At 40.3% G+C, this 18,662-nt stretch overlaps 2 long non-coding RNA genes across 2 annotated transcripts in view; both read right to left on the bottom strand.

The window, feature by feature from the left end:
* Positions 1-781: 781 nt before the first annotated feature.
* On the bottom strand, positions 782-11,314 carry LOC117942708. The gene is made up of 3 exons (XR_004656197.1): positions 11,302-11,314; positions 8,539-8,543; positions 782-868 (listed from the first exon to the last, which is right to left on the bottom strand). It is a non-coding gene; the product is annotated as an uncharacterized LOC117942708 (long non-coding RNA).
* A 6,193-nt stretch (positions 11,315-17,507) lies between these two features.
* Positions 17,508-18,662, bottom strand: part of LOC117942738 — a 21,429-nt gene continuing 20,274 nt past the window's right edge. Inside the window, exon 3 of the long non-coding RNA XR_004656212.1 lies at positions 17,508-17,651. This is a non-coding gene — a long non-coding RNA (uncharacterized LOC117942738). The remainder of the gene's footprint in view (positions 17,652-18,662) is intronic.

The following is an 18,662-nucleotide window of genomic DNA, read 5'->3' as shown; positions in this document are numbered from 1 at the left end:
CAGACAGACAGACAGATACACCTAGCCACTTGTGCACCACAGACAGTATCTCACTTTTTCACTTTCCTGATCAATCTAGATGGTTTTCGGAGTGCTCAATCGCACACCATGAAGAGCAATATGGTATCAAATGCTCAGTTTTTACAGTTTTACCACTCCACAGTTCTACAGGTTTGACTATTTTAGCCCACTGCCTAATGGCGTCACGTCCGACAGCACACTAAGTCACATTAAGCAATGTGGTTCAACAGAATTTGACTGATGTCCGGATCTAGTTTTCAGAAAAGTGGCCAAAAGGCCACAAGCAGACCGACAAGGGCCAGGACCTTCAAATATGAAAAGCATCTGGAAAGTCCCCAGCTCATTTGGTGGCATGATTTTTTTATATAATTGTTTATTATATAAAAAAGAGTAATTCTATGTAACAAGTATTGATACAGATAGCTTCATTTATCCCCGAACGGCAATTCAATTTCTACAGTCCGCCGACACATGACTGTAAAACCTTTCACCGTGAGTTTACAGTAATATACTGGCAGCTGCTTTGCCAGTAAAGTACTTTTTATTGACACTATGCATACTGTTTTTAAATTTTAAGGTATTTCACTGTTAGTAGACATATAGTTTCTTATGGTATTTAAAGTTACAGTAATATACTGGCTGCAGCATAATTCCCGCCTTTTCCTTTATTTTCCTAAGATGCATCGATATTACCAGTAAATACCTGGAATCGGTAACATTCATTACATTGTTCGCATCACTGTTCGCAGTGCTTTAATGTTAATATTTTCTCCCAGAATGCATTGCCACTTACAGTATGATCCTGTATGAAATTAAAACAGGAAGATACTGTGAGATTGTAGCTGTACTTTTACTTTAAAAGGTGTAAAGTTTATACACATTCATACTGCCAGTCATCAATGACATACAGTACGTAAAGTGTGAGATTAATAAATATGAAAAGAAAAATATTCAAAATAAGAACTGAATAAAGCTAATAAAATTCTTTAAAAAAGGGACAAGATAATATAACATACATTGATAAAGTGCCGTGTGTGTATCAAGGCCTGATATATCTTCTTAGATATTAGATTTTTGGGGGGATTTTGGTCCAGAAACTAATTAAAACTCATCAGTGAGCCATAATGTTTCACAGGCTGATATGTTCCTTCATCACCATGAACACACACGCTTCATGTCAGAAAATAACACTTTAAAATAACACGTTAATTTTTGACTCAATCACTCATTGTACAGGGTTTTCCAACACAGGGTTGCACAATGAAATGGAAGATGTAGCCTTGTCCCACTACACACGCACAGAACAAATATACAATCGCAATTTAAAGAGAATGAAATGAAATCCAATAAAACAATACATACTGTACTTAACTTACATGCAAATCCTCCTTGGGACTTGCTTGATTTACACTGATACATGACTTGATTTAGTAATCCACACTTGACAAGTGACTCTAAAGAGCTTGACTTTTTATGAATATAACACATATATGAGTATTATTTGCGTTTTTCTCAAGATATTGAGACAAGGTTAAGTTTTTTTTTTTTCAAGCATTATTGGGTAATTTTGTTTTAGTAACCCGGCAACCTTTTCAGACTGCGGAGATCAATGCAGGAAGCAGCCGTGACATTTGGATTCAAGGATTATTAAGTTGTTGACCGCAGCACAGAGATCTCCAATAGGAGGTCCTCAGAGTTTTTTCATACACTAAATATCTTTACATGATGCCAACATACTATTATAAATCACCCTATTTTTGAAAAATGCCCATTCATGATACGCTTACTTACTATAGTAAAGTAGTTACTAAGGCAGCCATCCATGTAGTTCATCCTAAGGATTCACTGCTCCACATGTAAATGTACGTTCCATTATAAAACATTATTTATTAAAAACACTTGCTTAGTACTAAAGGTATTAAAGGTTTCCGACCTTACACGTTATTCTAGGCCCAAATTATTATGCACTTTTATTTGATTCAACATACGTAGTAGGGGGTCCCTGATCCGTTTCTCTTATTTAGAGGGTAACTACCGTTTTTTTCAACTGGGACCCTGTTTTCCTATGTTTTTGTGTCTGAGTGACTGATGGGAACAACAATCTTAGACACAGTTTTAAGTGAGGTCGCTGCAGTCAACAGCGGTGAAACAAGCTACAATCTAAGTTGATAGGGCAATTGGGCAGCTTGTGTTTGCCTTCAAAAAAGTCCTTGTTTTGCCGTTAACAGGCTCAGATTATTATTCAAGAAGTGTCTGACAACATTATGGACTGGATGTCTAAGCAGGTTGAGCTTTCTGTTAAAGAGTAAGATCCTTTTTTTTTTTCAATTAAAAATATCCGTGAAATTGCATTCACTTTACCCGCCAGACTCCATGGAAAAAAACTGTAATTTTAGTATCATGAAACAAACTTTATTTGAAGTTGACAGAACCAAAATTAAACTATGAAAAGCCGTTTTGGGTCGTAATGTTGAATAAAAGGTCATTCCATATTTGTGGTGGTTTTACAACCACCACAAATATGGAATGCCCTTTTATTCAACATTAAATAAATTAATAAATACATAAATAGTAGTTGGTGGTCTACTTACAGAGCACCATGAATTGCCGGTTGGGTTGCTCTGTCAGGGGTAGATGGTTGTCAAGTTACCCCAGAATTAGTGACTCTGTTCTGAATGTGAGATATAGCCACGCCCCCTGATTTGCATTTAAGAAGTGGAAATAAAAAGAGGGAAATCAATAAATGTGGCATTACGAAATAAAAGTTCAAGGAAATAAATAAATATGGATTTCTGAAATAAAAGCCTCTTGAAATAAATACACGTGGATTTGAAATAAATGTTGAAAACTGATTCATTTTTATGTGAGTATTTACATTTATTTACATATTTACCCTTGTGTTTTCTTCCCTTCAAACTGAAAATCTATTTTTTTGACACTTTTTATCAATTTTGTTAACTTTTTCTTACGTTTATGTCCCTTTTTTCAAGACCCACTCTGCTTTTTTTCAATGTACGTCAATACGCAACACTAACTCATTAACTTTAGTTTACAATTATTTTTGGAATTTAAAGTCAATGAACCTAATTTATAGGAAATTATACTTAATGTTTGAGTTTGAAAAGCAGAAATTAGGAATTATTTCGACTAAAATTAAAGGATTGTATGTTGATGGATGATCACAGACTGGGATATGTCAACTTTTACTCAATACTATTTCAAAAGTACTTTTTTTTAAATGCTATACAATTGAATAAGACACCCCAAAATTTATGAAAGTAGAGATTTGTACTTGCCAAAGAGCGTTGTGTGGAATCAATCCTGTTATTTTGGGTAGTTAAAAAGAAATTCATAGAGGAAAACAGGTCAATTTGACCCAAGGACAACATGAGGGTTATTTAGTTTTTCATGTATTTGTGTATTCAGTAATTTGTTTTATATTTACTCATTTATTCAATATTGAATAAAAATGGCATTCCACACCCAATTCTATTTTTAGTTGAAATAAACACACAGTTTACAGACTTACATGTGAAAATATGTTGGCTCCACACACGCTAAAAGTATTGCTTTTTTAGATGGAGTCTGGTGGGTTTAGCGCTAGCAACTTAAGAGCTGTTTCTGGTTCAACAGAAAGGTCTCAAAGAGATTTTGAAGGTCTAGCTCTGAAGGGATCCTTGAATTCCATAATGTTGTCAGACACTTAGAATAATAATCTGAACCTGTCAGATGCACAAAACAAGCCTTTTTGTGAAGGTAAATGCAAGCAGGACAATTAACTTACATTGAGCTTGTTTTGCCGCTGCGGACTGCAGCGATCTACTGTACCTTAATAGCGGACCAATGCCAACGATTGGTGTTTCCATCAGTCACCCAGACACAACAATATAAGAAAATAGAATCCAGGTTGAAAAAAACGTAGTAACCCTTTAAGGGGTCCTTGGTTTTTTGAATACCCCTGCTGTAGTAAGAAGAAGGTCTGCAGCTTGAAAATCAGGCACGAGACCATCACATCTCATTTCATCTGTCACTACGAAAACCCACAAGTAAAGGTTTGCGTTCTGTTAATGTGTCTTTTTAGCTAATTAAATTGCTTGTTACATGTTAGATAGAAAATCAAATGTTAACTTTGGCCTTCTTTTGACTGGAATCGATTGTGCGTTCTGTTGAGAAGACGATCAGGACTGAATCCCTGCCAAATAACCAATGAAATTAAACCACGTAAGTATGTTACTATAGTTACACACCTGGTGCTAATGGCGTGGTGATTTCAGGTTAACGTTAGTCTTTTAATGACATGCCATTGTTGCCATTTTATGGTTTTTTATGGGCCTCTTTTATACATCATTAACGTTGATTTGTTCGGGAGGAATAAAGAAAGAAAGAAAGAAAGAAAGAAAGAAAGAAATGTGAAATGTGCGCACGTTCTGTTACAATAATTTTGCTGCCAGAGTCCATGACGTGATGTTTACGTTGGAATACTGAAAATTAACCCTCCTGTTGTCCTTAGAGTCAAACTTTTCAAAGTTTCTGCTCGAACAATACGTGTTTCTTTTAACCAAATTGGCAAAAAACCACAACAATACGGTCGGTTCAATACAACATTCTTCACAATATGATTTAAATCTGTTATATTATTAACAGAATTTGGAGAAAGTAAAACATTTTCTTACTGAACTCTGACAAAAGTCTTCCTCGGATTTTAAACTTGGTTGTCAAAAAATTTCCTAGTTTCTGCTTTTTGACTCAAATAATTAGGTATAAAAATCACATATGAGGTTTATTGTCTATTCATTTTGAAAAGATCATTGCAAAACTTGTGTTAACAAGTTGGTTAAAGGGATGTATACTGGCGGTAGCTGGGGGGAAAAGCATAGAAAATTTTGAATAAAGCAAGATAAAATATATTCAAGAAACATTCATAGAAAAAAAGTGTTTTCAGTTTTCATGCAACAGGACATCACAAGGGTTTAACAGATCTTTTAAAGACAACTGTCTTTTTAAAGCGATTTTGAACCGTGGAAACTGGGGCAGACCATCAGAATCTTGGACAACTTGACTTATATCAGTGACCCGACTTGACTTGATTGTTTCTCACCACAGAGACTTGAGACTTGATGGTTGACTTGCGACTCCCTTGTGACATGTGGGACTTTGTCCCACCTCTGACATATAGTTTACCTTAAGAGACGTTGGTTTAGTGAGAGAGTGGTGTGAAATGTAGTTCCAAACTTGTTCCACCTCTTTGATTGACATTTGTTTGAAACCAGTGTCTTAGTAGTGGTAGTAGTTTTTTTGGAAAATATTCATATATGGTATGAAGATGCACACACTGCAGACGTGGTGCGGAGGTCAGAAAGTATTTTGAGACTGCTGCTTTTGGTCTTTTCCTGGAATTTGTTGACAGGAGGAAACACAGAACACTTGCTCTTAATGACCTTCACTTTTGTTCTGTCTTTAGTTTACAAGAAAACTGTACTGCTTTTATTTGACACTTTCTTCTCAAAATTTCTACATAGCAAGTTGGATCCAATTATTTATGTGGTCGTCCATGGTAGTGTCGTTTTCTCAAGATTAGTTTCATTCAGAAAATGTGTAGTTCAGCATTATAAAGTGAGATTAAAGGCTTTTTCATCATCATTCATTATCAGAAACCCTTCATGAATTCGGCAAAACCTAATCTAGCCAGACTAAAATTTGTATAATATAGTTACAAAATAAAAAATAAAAAATAATCTAAATTATAATATATTGGATGGATAAAAGACACATGTTGTAATTGCAATAAAGAAGATTCGGTGGTTGACTCACCAGTGACATTTCTCATTAAGGACGTTGACTTCTGGCAGTTCCACAACTGGCTTCAGAAGAGCGGTTTTGTGACAATGCATAAAAGGCCTCGAACTGATTTATTTAGCGTCCAAACTGGGACATCAAAGTTCACCATGGAATGACTGGCCACAGCTTTGCATCTGCTATGCAGCACCTGCAGCTCATCACAAACTGGTGATTGGCAAAGTGACAGTTCAGGCTCCGCCTTCGCTGCTGAGGTGACACTGGGCCACATGCTGCATTCGTGTCATATTGGAAAAAGCAGTGGAGATACAAGCTTCCTGCCCGAAAATACTGATTGAAACAAAACTTTATTCCTATTTGTCAGATACAATTGACAGCAATTGAAGTACTGCATTTTAAATCCATTTTACAGCGTTTGGGGAACAACATGAGGTTCAGTGTCTTGCTCAGGGACACTTTGACATGCGGCCGGAGGGATCCAACCGCCAATCTTGGAGTTGAGGGGGAGACCACTCTAACTCTAAGCCACACCCACCCAAAAAAGCAAACTGTATGGAAGCACAAAGCTGCCACGCATTTCCTTTCTTTTACTGTTTTCTTGAGCTCTGTTTACAAAGAATAATCTGTCCATCTTTCTATCGTTTGGCCCATCTTTGAGACACTCAAACCACTCCGTTGTTGTGTAATGACAAACGAGCTAAACTTTGAACTGTGAATTTGAACACATGTGGGTTACTTTTTTATGTAAAGGATCTTTGCTGAGGAGACGGCACCCTCTACATTCCATTTTAATAAGTGTGTTCTTTTAGAAGATCTGTCAATATAAAACAACATGCTAATTTGTTTGTGATAATTTAAAAATGTTCTGTATTTTTTCACTATAACACACGGCCATTAGACACTAATGAGGATGTGATAAAAGAACTCACCACTGTGTGAACTCCTTGTTTTTTTCAAATGTAAATGAAAAAAACAAACAAGCAAAGAGTGAATATGGTAGGAAAGATGAACTTTAGCTGCAATTTACCACTGCAAGGACAAGCAAGATCTCTGCATTGGAGGAGGTATCAAGGCAAGCATGGAGGGAGGGGTTACACGTGGGATCACAACCCCATGTTCTCTGCAAAGTATCTTTCCAGCCAATGTAAAAGCTTTAGACTGGATGATCTATGTGCCCGTATCAGTTTCCAACGAGATATCAGGATCTGTAATGTCCTTTTTTTTCACCGAAACTTGGCTTAAACCTGGAATACCGGACAAGGCCATTCGCCCAGGTGACTCTTTTTCTGTACAGTATTGTAACTTCACGAAGGACTTCGGGAAGAAAAAAGAAGGAGGCGTGCACTCTATGGTGAATTAGGACTAATGTAACCGCAGGATTGTTAAAATGCTATCAAATTCCTGCTCACCTGAACTGGTGCAACTGTCAAGCAAATGCAGGCCTCACTTTCTACCAAGGGAATCTACACTGGTAATGATCATAGTGGTGTACATCTCACCAAAGGCAGAATGCCCTGCAAGATCTTTGCAAATCCTTTAACAGCTCAAAGACTGGTAATCCTGACGCTGTGCCCATTGTTGCTGGAGACTTAAATCAGGCTAGCCTTGAGAAGGCTAGTCTATGGAAGTCAATATGTTGATGATGCCACAATGGGAATACTCAGTCTGGATCACTGCTCTATGGCCATTCAAAATGGCTAAAGAGTGGAACTGCTAACGGCTAGGGACGTATCAATGCATTGGGAATTGGTTAAAACTTCACTAGCATGGACCACGCCACAACCATGTGTTAGTTAAAGATTTAATGAACATTATGAATTTGCAGATAGATAAAGTGATGTAGATGTCGTTTGATGGCTGGTCTGGGAGGATGTATGAAGACCGGGTGGAGGAGACTCAGAGTAGGGGTTCCTTCTCAGAAGCAGTTTTCGCCTGAATAGTTTACAGACCCGCAGACGGTACCTAGATGAGACATGAGAGAGATATGCAACAGGAAGGGATGAGGGGGAAGATGGATGGATGAAGGAGAGGGAAAGGGACGGTGGGTCAAGCAATCAGAGACACGAGCCTGGCTGCGCAGCGGTCTGGTGATTAGAGGTGTGGTTTAGGCGTGGCCCTGCTAAACGGTAACGTGTGACTGTACTTTACTGGAAAGGATTCCAACACCGGGACGTACAACAGTCTGCAGCTAAAGACACAGAGGAGACTGCCTGCACTTTGAGACGCCATGCTGCCGCTGTCGGACAAACCACAGAGACAGGACTTAGTATTGCATTTGAGTATCGCTCCTTAAGCCTGTGTTGCATTCAATGTTGTTGCAAAATACCCTTCTATCATCTTTAGCGCAGGTGTTCACAATGATATTCAACCTGTCAACTCTGTCATACCAACATGCTTCACGTCCACCATCATTCCGGAGCCTGGAGTTTGAGAAGAAGGAGGGAATGAACTAAGCTACCCTGATTATCAACTGATCCTCGGTGGAGAGGTTGAGCAGCTTCAAGTACCTTGGTGTCCACATTACTGCGAGTCTGACCTTGGCGCTGCATACTGACTCAGTGATAGAAAAGGCAAGGCAGAGACTGTTTTACCTCAGACGCCTCAGGAAAATTGCTTTCTCCGGCATCTTTGAGAGTGTCCTGACGGGGAACATCACTGCCTGGTACAGAAACAGCACTGAACAGGTTCAGTTGGCTGAACATACAATAGGTGGTGCCCTACCCTGCCTAAAGGATATTTATACCAGGCATTGCAGGAAAAAGGCTAAGGAGAATTATTAAAGAGCCAAACCTCCGGGTAAGAAGGTACCGGCTACACCAGAGCAGCACTGGGAGGCTCAGGAGGAGCTGCTACCCTCAGGCCACTAGGATCCTAAATGAGGACACTGCCTAAGACTCCAAGCACACATACTACCTTTAAATCATTCAGTAAAAAATTTAAACACAGACCTCTGACAAACCATATTAAATCTTTTGATCTGTCAGGACTTGGCAGTATGTTTTTACAGCTGAAAACTCTTCTATCTGTACTTATGTGTAAGAGCAGTGTCAGGTTCAGACTAACCCTTAAGGATATCTTTCATGTATGAATGTGGGCTATAATTTAAGCCGTTTGTTGTCCCTTAGAAATACAGCACATAAAACATGCTCTTCCTCATAGATCTTTTTCTAAGGTGCCTTTAGATGGATCTTAGAGCAGTGCTATTCTGCTGTGACCGTATTGATTGTTCAGCTGTAGACACTCATTTCTTCTACGCTTCGGCTTGCGTTCTGGGAGCACGAGTCCCTTCAACCTTGTTCGTTGTACTTACGCTCGAGTCTGCTCGTTGCTGATTGCTTCTTCGGGGCCTTGCCCTGGACAGAGGTGGATGTAAGGATTGAAATGCCTTGTTGATGTTGCTTGAATGTGTTCGAAAGCTCCATACAGACAGAAAATGAATGTCCTCACATCCATACAACAGACTGTGGATCAGGGGTAAGACGCACTGACGGATAAGAAACATTGACAAAATACATAAATGGTAGCTGTCCTCATTTTTTTCAACTGCTCGGCCATTTTCTATTTCGACATCTACCGTAACAGCAGTAAATGAGCAGGCATATTTAGCTTACAGTATACAGTTGGTGATCATTTTGCGCAACTAAATGTTTAAGCTGCGTCAAAGCACTCTGGGTTTGTGTTTACCTCTGTAACGTTCTGTTTCTTCCGCTTACTACTACTTCTTGCTTATTCAGAAAATATTTATTTTGTGCGCTCCCTGGCCTTTTAGGGAATACGTGAACAAAGAGCATGGGCGTTACCCATGACATGGTGCTCTTTGGATGCTTTTATGTAGACCTTAGTGGTCTCCTTATACTCTATCGGAATTCAGCCTAGGTGCAGAATTACAGCCAATAGAGCCAGCCCCACAATGAGCTGTCCTTAGGACGTGCCATTTCTGAGTCTGCAGCTTGGTGGATGCTGGGGGTGTGGCCTTGACCAACTGCCACTTTGCATGTTTGAAAGCCATGATGTCTCTCTCTCATGGGGGGGCCAAATGCTATGGGCATGCAAAGCAGAGAAAGGGGAGGTAACCTTGCCCCTTATGACCTCACAAGGGGAAGATTCCAGATCGGCCAATCCAAGCTTTAATTTTTTCAAAGGCAGAGCAGGATAACCAGGGCTTGGTTTACACCTATCCCCATTTCTAGCCACTGAGCGACCATTGTCAGGCTGGGGGAACTCATATTAATGTTAAAAAAACTCATAAAGTAAAATTTTCCTGCCATGGGACCTTAAACCACAATTATCTCTGTGCATGCTCGCAGCTCATATGCCGTCTGCGGAGGCTCCAAAGCTTAAGGTGGCCAAGGACACTACATTAAGAACCACTCTAAAGACAGTTTCAGAATGCAAATACACTCAATTGTAGTTGCTGAAAGAAAATATATAAAATGGGGTTTAATATATAAACTTTTGGTTAAAACAAATGACAACCTTATTTTCAGTGGTGGACTGTAACTAAGTAAGTACATTTACTCAAGTACTGTAATTAGGTACAAATATGGGGTACTTAACCCTGGTTTTTTCATTTTCATGCCACTTTCTACTTCTACTCCACTACATTTCAGAGAAAAATATTGCACTTTGTACTCACCGACATTCAAAACATCTTTAGTTGCTAGTTACTTTACAGTTTTAGATTTCTTAAAAATGTTCAATAAAATCTGATGTTTTATCATAAATGAAACTAGCCAACAATATAAAGGCCTACACAACTGCTTGGATTCTTTCCAGTTTCTAAAATGTGAGTTTTCTGCAATGAGTACCTTTACTTTTTATGCTTTAAGTATATTTTCCTGGTGATGCTGACATACTTTTACTTAAGTAACATTTTCAATGCACAACCTTTACTTGTAAGAGAGTACTTTTTACAGTGTCGTATCAGTACTGGTCTCATTAAAGCCTACAATTCTCCTTCACGATTAAATCGATCAGAAGGTGAAATATTACATAAAGAATCAAAGCTTTGGCCTGGATGCCACGGAGCAGAGTATGACCGTACAAGGTATAGGGTCATGCTTGGGTCACAGCGCTGGCACATCCTCATCCAGAGGAGGGGTGTTTTAATCCCCCTCAGGTCCAGGAATGCCACCACTGGCCTAGCAGCGGTTTAGGTCCCGCAGCCGGCAGCGGGGGCCCTCCAATGCTAATTGGAGGCTCTGAAGCGTTGGGAGGCATGCAAATATCTCCGGCTTTACTCAGATACCCTTCTGTTCCACTTCCAGTCCTCTCCAATCCCCTCATTCCACCTGACTGGAGGAGAGGAGGGAGACGAGGTGAACACAGCTGCTGGTTTCTCGCCTGCTTCCCCGTGGGCCCTGGCTGTGTCGAGGGAGCGCGTGGGGGGGGGGGGGGGGGGGGGGGGGGGGGGGGGGGGATGGATGGCGAGGGAGCCGCTGTTGCCTTGATTAGGGGCTCGGCTTTCAGGCCCATGTCATGTACTGTACATCAGAGGAGATCAGCAAGCCAGCCTGAAAGTCAGATGACACCGAGCACATGCACACTCCCTCCTCCTTTTATCCCCCATCGCCCATCATCTCTTACTCACATTTCTTTCCACTCTTACCCGCAGCCTCTGTCCCACTCCCCCCCACCCTAGTTTCATCTCACCTGTCTGTGTCCCCCCCCTCCTCCCCCTGAACACATACAGTATAACCCCCACGGTCCCATGGGACAGATCAGAAAAGGCAACCTGCAGAATGCTGGTGGGTATCAAGAGAGGATGAGAGACTGAGAGACATAAAAAAAGAGACGAATGGTGTTTTGGTGGGGGCTGGAGGGGGCAAAGGACTGGAACAGACAAGGCACGAGGAAGATGTTTAGACTTGGGCGGAGCACTTGTCAAACGCATCAGGCTTTAGCCTTTGATGAAGACCTTTTGGTTCAGGACTCGAGAGTCACTTGACATTCAGAAGGTGTTAACGGAGTATTTGTCAAGAATTCCTCTTCATTATTTATCTGCAGCAATGTCTTTGGTTTCATGGCCATGTACCATGAAACTTTTTTAAATGTGCTGAGTAGGGCTGCAACCAACAATATATAAATATATATATATATATAGAGAGAGAGAGATTTTTTTTGTGTTAGTTAATCTGCTGATTTATTTTCTAGATGAATGGTTTAGTTGTGTGGATCAGAGGATGACATCCTCCAATGTCTTGCTTTGTCCTCAACTCTAAGATAATCAGTTTACTTTGACAGAGGAGAGAAGAAACTAGAACATGTCAGAATCAGAATCAGAGAGGTTTTATTGCCACAATGAGTACACTTATGAAAGTGGAATTTGCCTTGGTGAAAGGTGCATACATAAAACAAACAAACATATTAAACATGAATAAGAAACAAAAAAATATATACCAATACAGACCAATACAGAAAAACATATAAAGTAACTGCATAGGAAAAAAAAGTGCATACTTAAAATTTTGACTTTTTTAGTAAAAAATGATTCAAACATATCATCAAAGCAAATCAAAATATTTAACTAAGTAATACGGCATTGACCATATAGTTGAGAACTAATAAATTAAACTGATACATTTTCTCGTGCTGAGAGCCTGTTCTTTCTTTTGCCTTGATTACTTGGCACAGTAACCTGAAAATAAGTGACAAAAACCACCTCAAGGTGATAGGTTTCCCAAAGCCCCCCCTTCATGGCTAAATTTGATCTTCGCGAGGCCCTGTGTATATTAGGCTGCACAAACCACCTAGCCTGGCTCCTCCTACGCACTTCTGCTCAATTTTCATATTCCTCTCCAGCCGAAGATTTGGCAGTCCCATCAGCAAACAGAGGGAGTAGCTGAGAACAGGGACGTTGAGGTTGTGCGCTATAGTTTGAGTTGTAGTTACATAATTATGAAGGTAAATATGGTGCAAAAGTGAGAGCGCGTAGATGCGATGTGAGCACTTGTGAAATATGACTTGAGAGCTTGTAAAAAAAATCTGTACTCTTGCGAGTTAGGTAAGCCCTAACTCCTCACGACCAAATGTTAGCAATTGGTTATAGCATATCCCTATTGGCTCTGGGCAGATCCAATAGTTTTAAACTTCAACAGAGTACCCGTCTTCAAGGAAGTTAACACTTGTCAATGGAGAGTGCCAGATAGAGCCAATATATCAAGAGACACTTCTAAAGTCAAAGTGTTTTCTAAGATGAATGAAAATCATGTCACTCAGTCCGTCAGTCTGACATTTATTTCATTGTAGAGAAGAACATAAAAATAAATTATTGCGATTTAAAACATATTGCCATACTATTCGCTATATTGCAATTCATTACTTTTTTTTCCAAATTTCAAATCATGTCTTCAAAAGTAAAAACTACAACACCCACCGGATCTAGTTAGACCGGAAACACAACAACAGCCACGCCACACACACTTGTTTGGGCTTGCAAATCGAACAAAGAGTAGTAACGTTGCGTTTTGAGTGGACGGCGAGCGAGAGACGCCGAAATGGACGACAACAAGATTCTGAATGGAAAGTCGCCAAATGTTCTATTGACGAGACCCAAGTGATTTGTGTGTTTGGTCGTCGTGAACTGAGCTATCATCGCAGCACGTCCCGTCTGAAGTACCACTTGATGGCCAAGCACACAGCTGAGGCCAATTCTCCGCCCCCCCCGCCGTGTCAAAGTATTTTTTTCACCCTTTTATTGATCACTGTGTGAATGATTATTTGCTCCAAGTGAGAATCTTAGTGTGAAATTGAACACTACAGTATCAAAATGCTGGAGGGGTAGGGGGGGGGGTCTTGAACACTACAGTAGGCTGTTTGCCAATGTTGTTTTCAATAAAAAAGCATTTGCATAAAGCAAGCTGATCCACTTTTCCATGTTGATAATGTTGATAATAATTCAAAGTGATAAAGAACCTCTCCCATATTTTGCTTTCTCCCCCTGCCACTCCTCCTCCTGTGTCCTCGAACTTTGACCGATTCACATGTGACAACCATAAGGGCATTGCGATGAGTCCTTTGCGGCAACTGTTTGGCATACCAGGGCGTAAATCAGCCTTCTCTCCTATGTGTCTCCAATCTCCCCTGGGTTTGTCTCTCTTCTCCCTCAAGTCCCCATCCAGACCCAGCAGCACATGCACACCAAGCAAGACAAGTGTTGAACAGACGTCCTCCTAGCACTACCACACACTGCGCTTCCTGCCCCACTAATACCTCACCGCCACCCCTGTGCACCCCTTTACTCTCAGAGGAAGTCCCCCTTTCCTGAAGCCATCACTCTCGGCACCCTTAGGGTCAGGACTAAATGTGACTTATGGGTGCGGACAGGGACAGGCTCTGCAGCTCGTGTTTGTGCAGCAGCTAAGAGCAACACATATGGCTGAGCAGTGTGAGGTACAGCAGGTTTCTGGTGGGTGGAGATGATGGCGGAAACCACCATGTTTTCTTTGCCTCCACTTTGATTGAAAGAGGTATTTTTTTTTTTTTCCACAACTAGACGTAACCATTTGACCTCTCTTCGAACCGTGATGTGCTTCTTGGCCTTACACTCAGGATCAGTTCCATGAAATGTGAAAATAATTTACCAATTCACAGCTCAAGCCATTTGTGTAGGTGTTTAACCGCTTTAACGCGACTCTGTGTGCACCTGAACGCAGCATGTGAAACGTAGACTACAGGCTCCACTTCACTTTGGAAAATACGCAAGTAAAGCAGTATCTTTGGACATTTTTAACTAAACATGGTAACTGCAGAAGAGTTTTGCACAGCAGTAGATTTGTGCTTATTTTTCTCACTTTAGTACCTTGTGGGTCAGTTAACCCTTGCATTGTAGTCCTGTTGACCAAGCAACTCCTAGATTTTAAAATTCTAACTTTTTTTCAACGTGTTGGCCTCCTTCTCGTTGTTTTTGTCACTTTTTTCAAAATTTTTGTCACTGTTCACAACGTTTTTGTCACTTTTTTCGAGGATTTTTAAAGCTTTACATGACATTTTGTGTCACTTCTTTCGACATTATTGTCACTTTTCTGATGTTTTTAAAGCTTTCCCCAAATTCTTTTTACTTTTCACAATGTTTTTGTCACTTTCTTTCTCAAGTTTGTTCTTTCACTTTTTCCGATTTTTTTCTGCGCTTTTTTGTGGATTTTTCCCCAATGTTTTTAAAAGCTAATCCCCAAATGTTAGTCACGTTTCTTAATTTTCTTTAATCAATTTTACTTCAAATTCTTTAAATTTGAAAAAAAAAAAAATTCAATGAAAGTAGGGAACTTAATATTTTTTTTTACTTGTGAAGAGCGACGAATGGAACCATCCACGTTATTGACAACAATTTACAATTGACTGTATTGCACTCAGGAGAGACTTCCTTGCAGTTATGAAAAGAAATATTGTATATTACATAACCAAAATATATGATATTTACAAAGTCTTTGGTGATTAGACTATCGTAACAAAATGTTTTCAAAGGGGTAGCGAAACCCAGACATATCCCCCGATGGAGTCTTGACACTGGTGGTGGTGAAGAAGAATCACAGGGGACCAAACAAAAAGTGCCAAGGGGCGGTCAGCCAACAAAGACTCAGTGTGTCATGGGTGAGACGACCGGTGGTTGAAGGGAAGGAGGCGAGTTGCAGGCGAGAGGATAGACCAGATTTAAAACAGGGATGTCATGCTGTAATTGGCTTGTGAAATACATGCTGAATCCGATTGGTTTAACTGAAAAGTGAATGCATGGCTGAAATGGATTGGTTACTAAAGAGGGGATGCATAGAAACACCTGATCAACTAAGAGTGATGTAAAAAGTCTCCCTTTACAAACCTTCCTTTTAAGAAGTTTATCCGTTTGCTTCATTTGCTTGGAAGTCTGTAGTTGGCAGTATTCCAATGAAACACTTTAAACTAATTAAAATGTTATTTTAATTTGTGTGCACATGATGTAGGTAACTTTTGATATTAATTTTTAGTTTAAAAGCACACATTTGTTACGTCACTACTATGGCCTTTAAAACCACCACAAGAACATCGACAAACTCGCACCATTTCTCTTGCAGAACTGGAAACACACACACACACACACACTCACACAGTTGTTTGTTCTTTAAAACCACAGTAATCCTTTCCCAGACCTTCCTAAGAACCCGATCAAACATCTACAACTTGTTCAAAAAACTGCAGCCAAGATTTGGCCTCACTAAAACTAACTGTAGTGTCTGCATTCTGCTGAGTCTCCCATTAAGTTTCTGGATCCAGGACTAAAGTCTACGGTGATGCTGCATTTAGTTCACATGCCACCTAGTCTTGCTGTTCCAAACCCTCCTCCCCAGCGCTGCGGAGGAGGGTCTGGCAAGTCCACACAGCATTCTGGGATGGGAGAAAAATGTGCTCTGGTTTATTGGCATTTCTTTAAAACATAATCATCTTGGGCAGTGCTAAGCAGAATGTAACTGTATTCCCGAGTGTAACTATGCTGCAATGAAATGGCACTCACTCTAAAATGGACCGTTCTTTCTGAGACTGACAGACAATGTGCTACCAAAATTTCAAAATTAAATAGCTTTTTATTTAAACTTTAATTATGTCCTAATGTATGCTCATTTGTAATGAAAATGTTCTTATTGGCAGGTTTCTCAGGGCATCTGTCAAAATCAACTTGTATAAACTTTTATGGTTTGAGTCTAGTATATTGGCCCCAAAATGCAGAGACAGAGGACAGAGGGCGGTTCAGGATGTTTATTAGCAAAAGTGACTAGTACTGGCAGGGAACAGGAGGCTTCAGTCAAGAGCTGGCTGGCGCGGCAGAAAGAGGAAACAGTCCGAGCTGAAATCCACAGAAGCTGGAGACCACAGGGAAAGCTGGACACCGAGCTCAAGGAAAACAGGTAAGTCCAAAATCTCAAAACTGCCACAACGGAGGTTAGAGGTCAGGCTTAAGACAGGGGTAGACGTGAGTCACAAAGTGTAGCGCTTTGACAGAACAATCAGGCACAGAAGGGAGAAGGGACCCGGCTTAAATATGTGATCAATCAACGACATGAGGATCAGGTGTGACTTGTAGGGAAGCCCGCTTAGCCAGCCCCACCCTCAGCTCCACCAGCCCTGCCAGGACAGAAACAACCAAAAAGGAGGAGGAAACACCCAAACCCAAAATACACACAATTGTGACAGAAACTTGACTATTCAGTTATTTTTAACCTAATTTTCATTCAGTTTTATTAAATGAAATGTTATTTTCATTAAATAAGTTATTTTGGGCAAGTAGTAGGGCAAGTGTTAATCAATATAGTTTTTAATTAAATTTATTTTTGACTGTGATAAACTTTATCTCAAATTGTTCTCATACATCATGCACACAAAGATAGAAAAGGACATTTCAAAATGATTCAATTCTTTAATTTCCGAATGGGCGGCCACAGACTTCCATATATACAGTATGTAGTGTTATGTGAGGTTTGGCTTGATTTATTGATGTATTTATGCAATCACCGCACCTTCCTGTCATGCTCCTCCAACCACAAATATCAATAGATTCAAATCTTAACACAATCATGTACAAAATAACTTAATGACTTTGGACAGATAGTCTGGATGCTCACCTCTCCATGTAAAGTCAGTCAAATATATTAATCTACTACCTGTGGATGGACCAGTCAATATGTTGCCTTCACACCACAAACCTCTCACTCCAGTCCCCAAGGTGTGGTGTTACAGGTCACAGAGGCTTTCAAATACTCCATTGTAATGTTGAGCTTTGTAGCCTAAGGCTATGTTCACACTTGCCGTCTTTTTTTTAAGCTGCCAGCTTTTGGTTTACATTATAATCCTATGGAGTAAACTGTGCGCTGTAGGGCTCAGAGCTTCTTTTTGAAGTTGAAAAATTTTCAACTTTTCGGGAAAATCGCCCTGCGCCAAATGCTTTTTTGAGAGTCGACCAATGAGAAGCAGAGTAGCCGGACCTGTCGTTTAAAGAAAAAATGCAGTCGGAGCACAATGAGTTATACAGTATGACCGGGTACAAGGAAGTCTCTTTGTTTAAAGTTGTCTTGCTTTGCCAGACCCTCTTCGAAAGCACTGGAGGAGAGTTTGGCTACTCCACATAGCATTCGGAGAAAAGCCGCTGTGCCGCTGTACAATAGGCTCGGAAGGAACTTGTTTTCGTGGAACACGTGCGTGTTTAAAAGTTTTTGTAGTCATGCAACAGAAAACTCAGATTGGACAGATAGTCTAGCTAGCTGTCTGGCTTTACCCTGCAGAGATCTGAGGAGCAGTTAACCATAGTCCTCAGAAATCCACCAGAGTTTAAAATGTCAACGCAAAGGAAGCTCAAGGCAGTGGAAATCAGACCGAAATGAATGAAATCTGGTGGATTTTTTCATTTTTAAGCCCGGAAGTGGAACGTCAAGGATGTAGACTTTGTTTCATGTGATGATAGCACTCTCTCTCTCTCTGTTGTTTCTCTAGTTCGCTCCACTGTTTTGTTTTATCTAAAATTAACACCGCTCCACATAGCGCTTTAGCTAGGTTAGTGTAGCAGTAGATGCTGTAAATGCTTTTGCCTACTTTTTGGCTGATTTTTGGGCTTTTGTAGTGAAAAAAAGCTGTTCTCATTTGTTCATCCACCCTTAATAAGTAAGTCCACCTTTAAAAGCTGATGATGTTAAGGAATTCAAAGAATGGTTCTGTGTAACAAAGTGAACAGACCCATTGTTTAGCCCAGGGACCCTAGGGGGTCCTCATAGTGCGTTCCATTTCTGACTTCAGATCTTGGACAGCCTCGTGTTGTGGGGGGTGTGCGGTGAGGACCCAAACGCAGAGAGACGGAGGCAGGCGGGAGCAGGTACACAATGCTTTAA

Source organism: Etheostoma cragini, chromosome 1, assembly GCF_013103735.1.
Source record: "Etheostoma cragini isolate CJK2018 chromosome 1, CSU_Ecrag_1.0, whole genome shotgun sequence".
NCBI classification, from domain to species: Eukaryota; Metazoa; Chordata; class Actinopteri; order Perciformes; family Percidae; genus Etheostoma; species Etheostoma cragini.
This window is presented reverse-complemented; position numbering and strand designations above follow the sequence as displayed.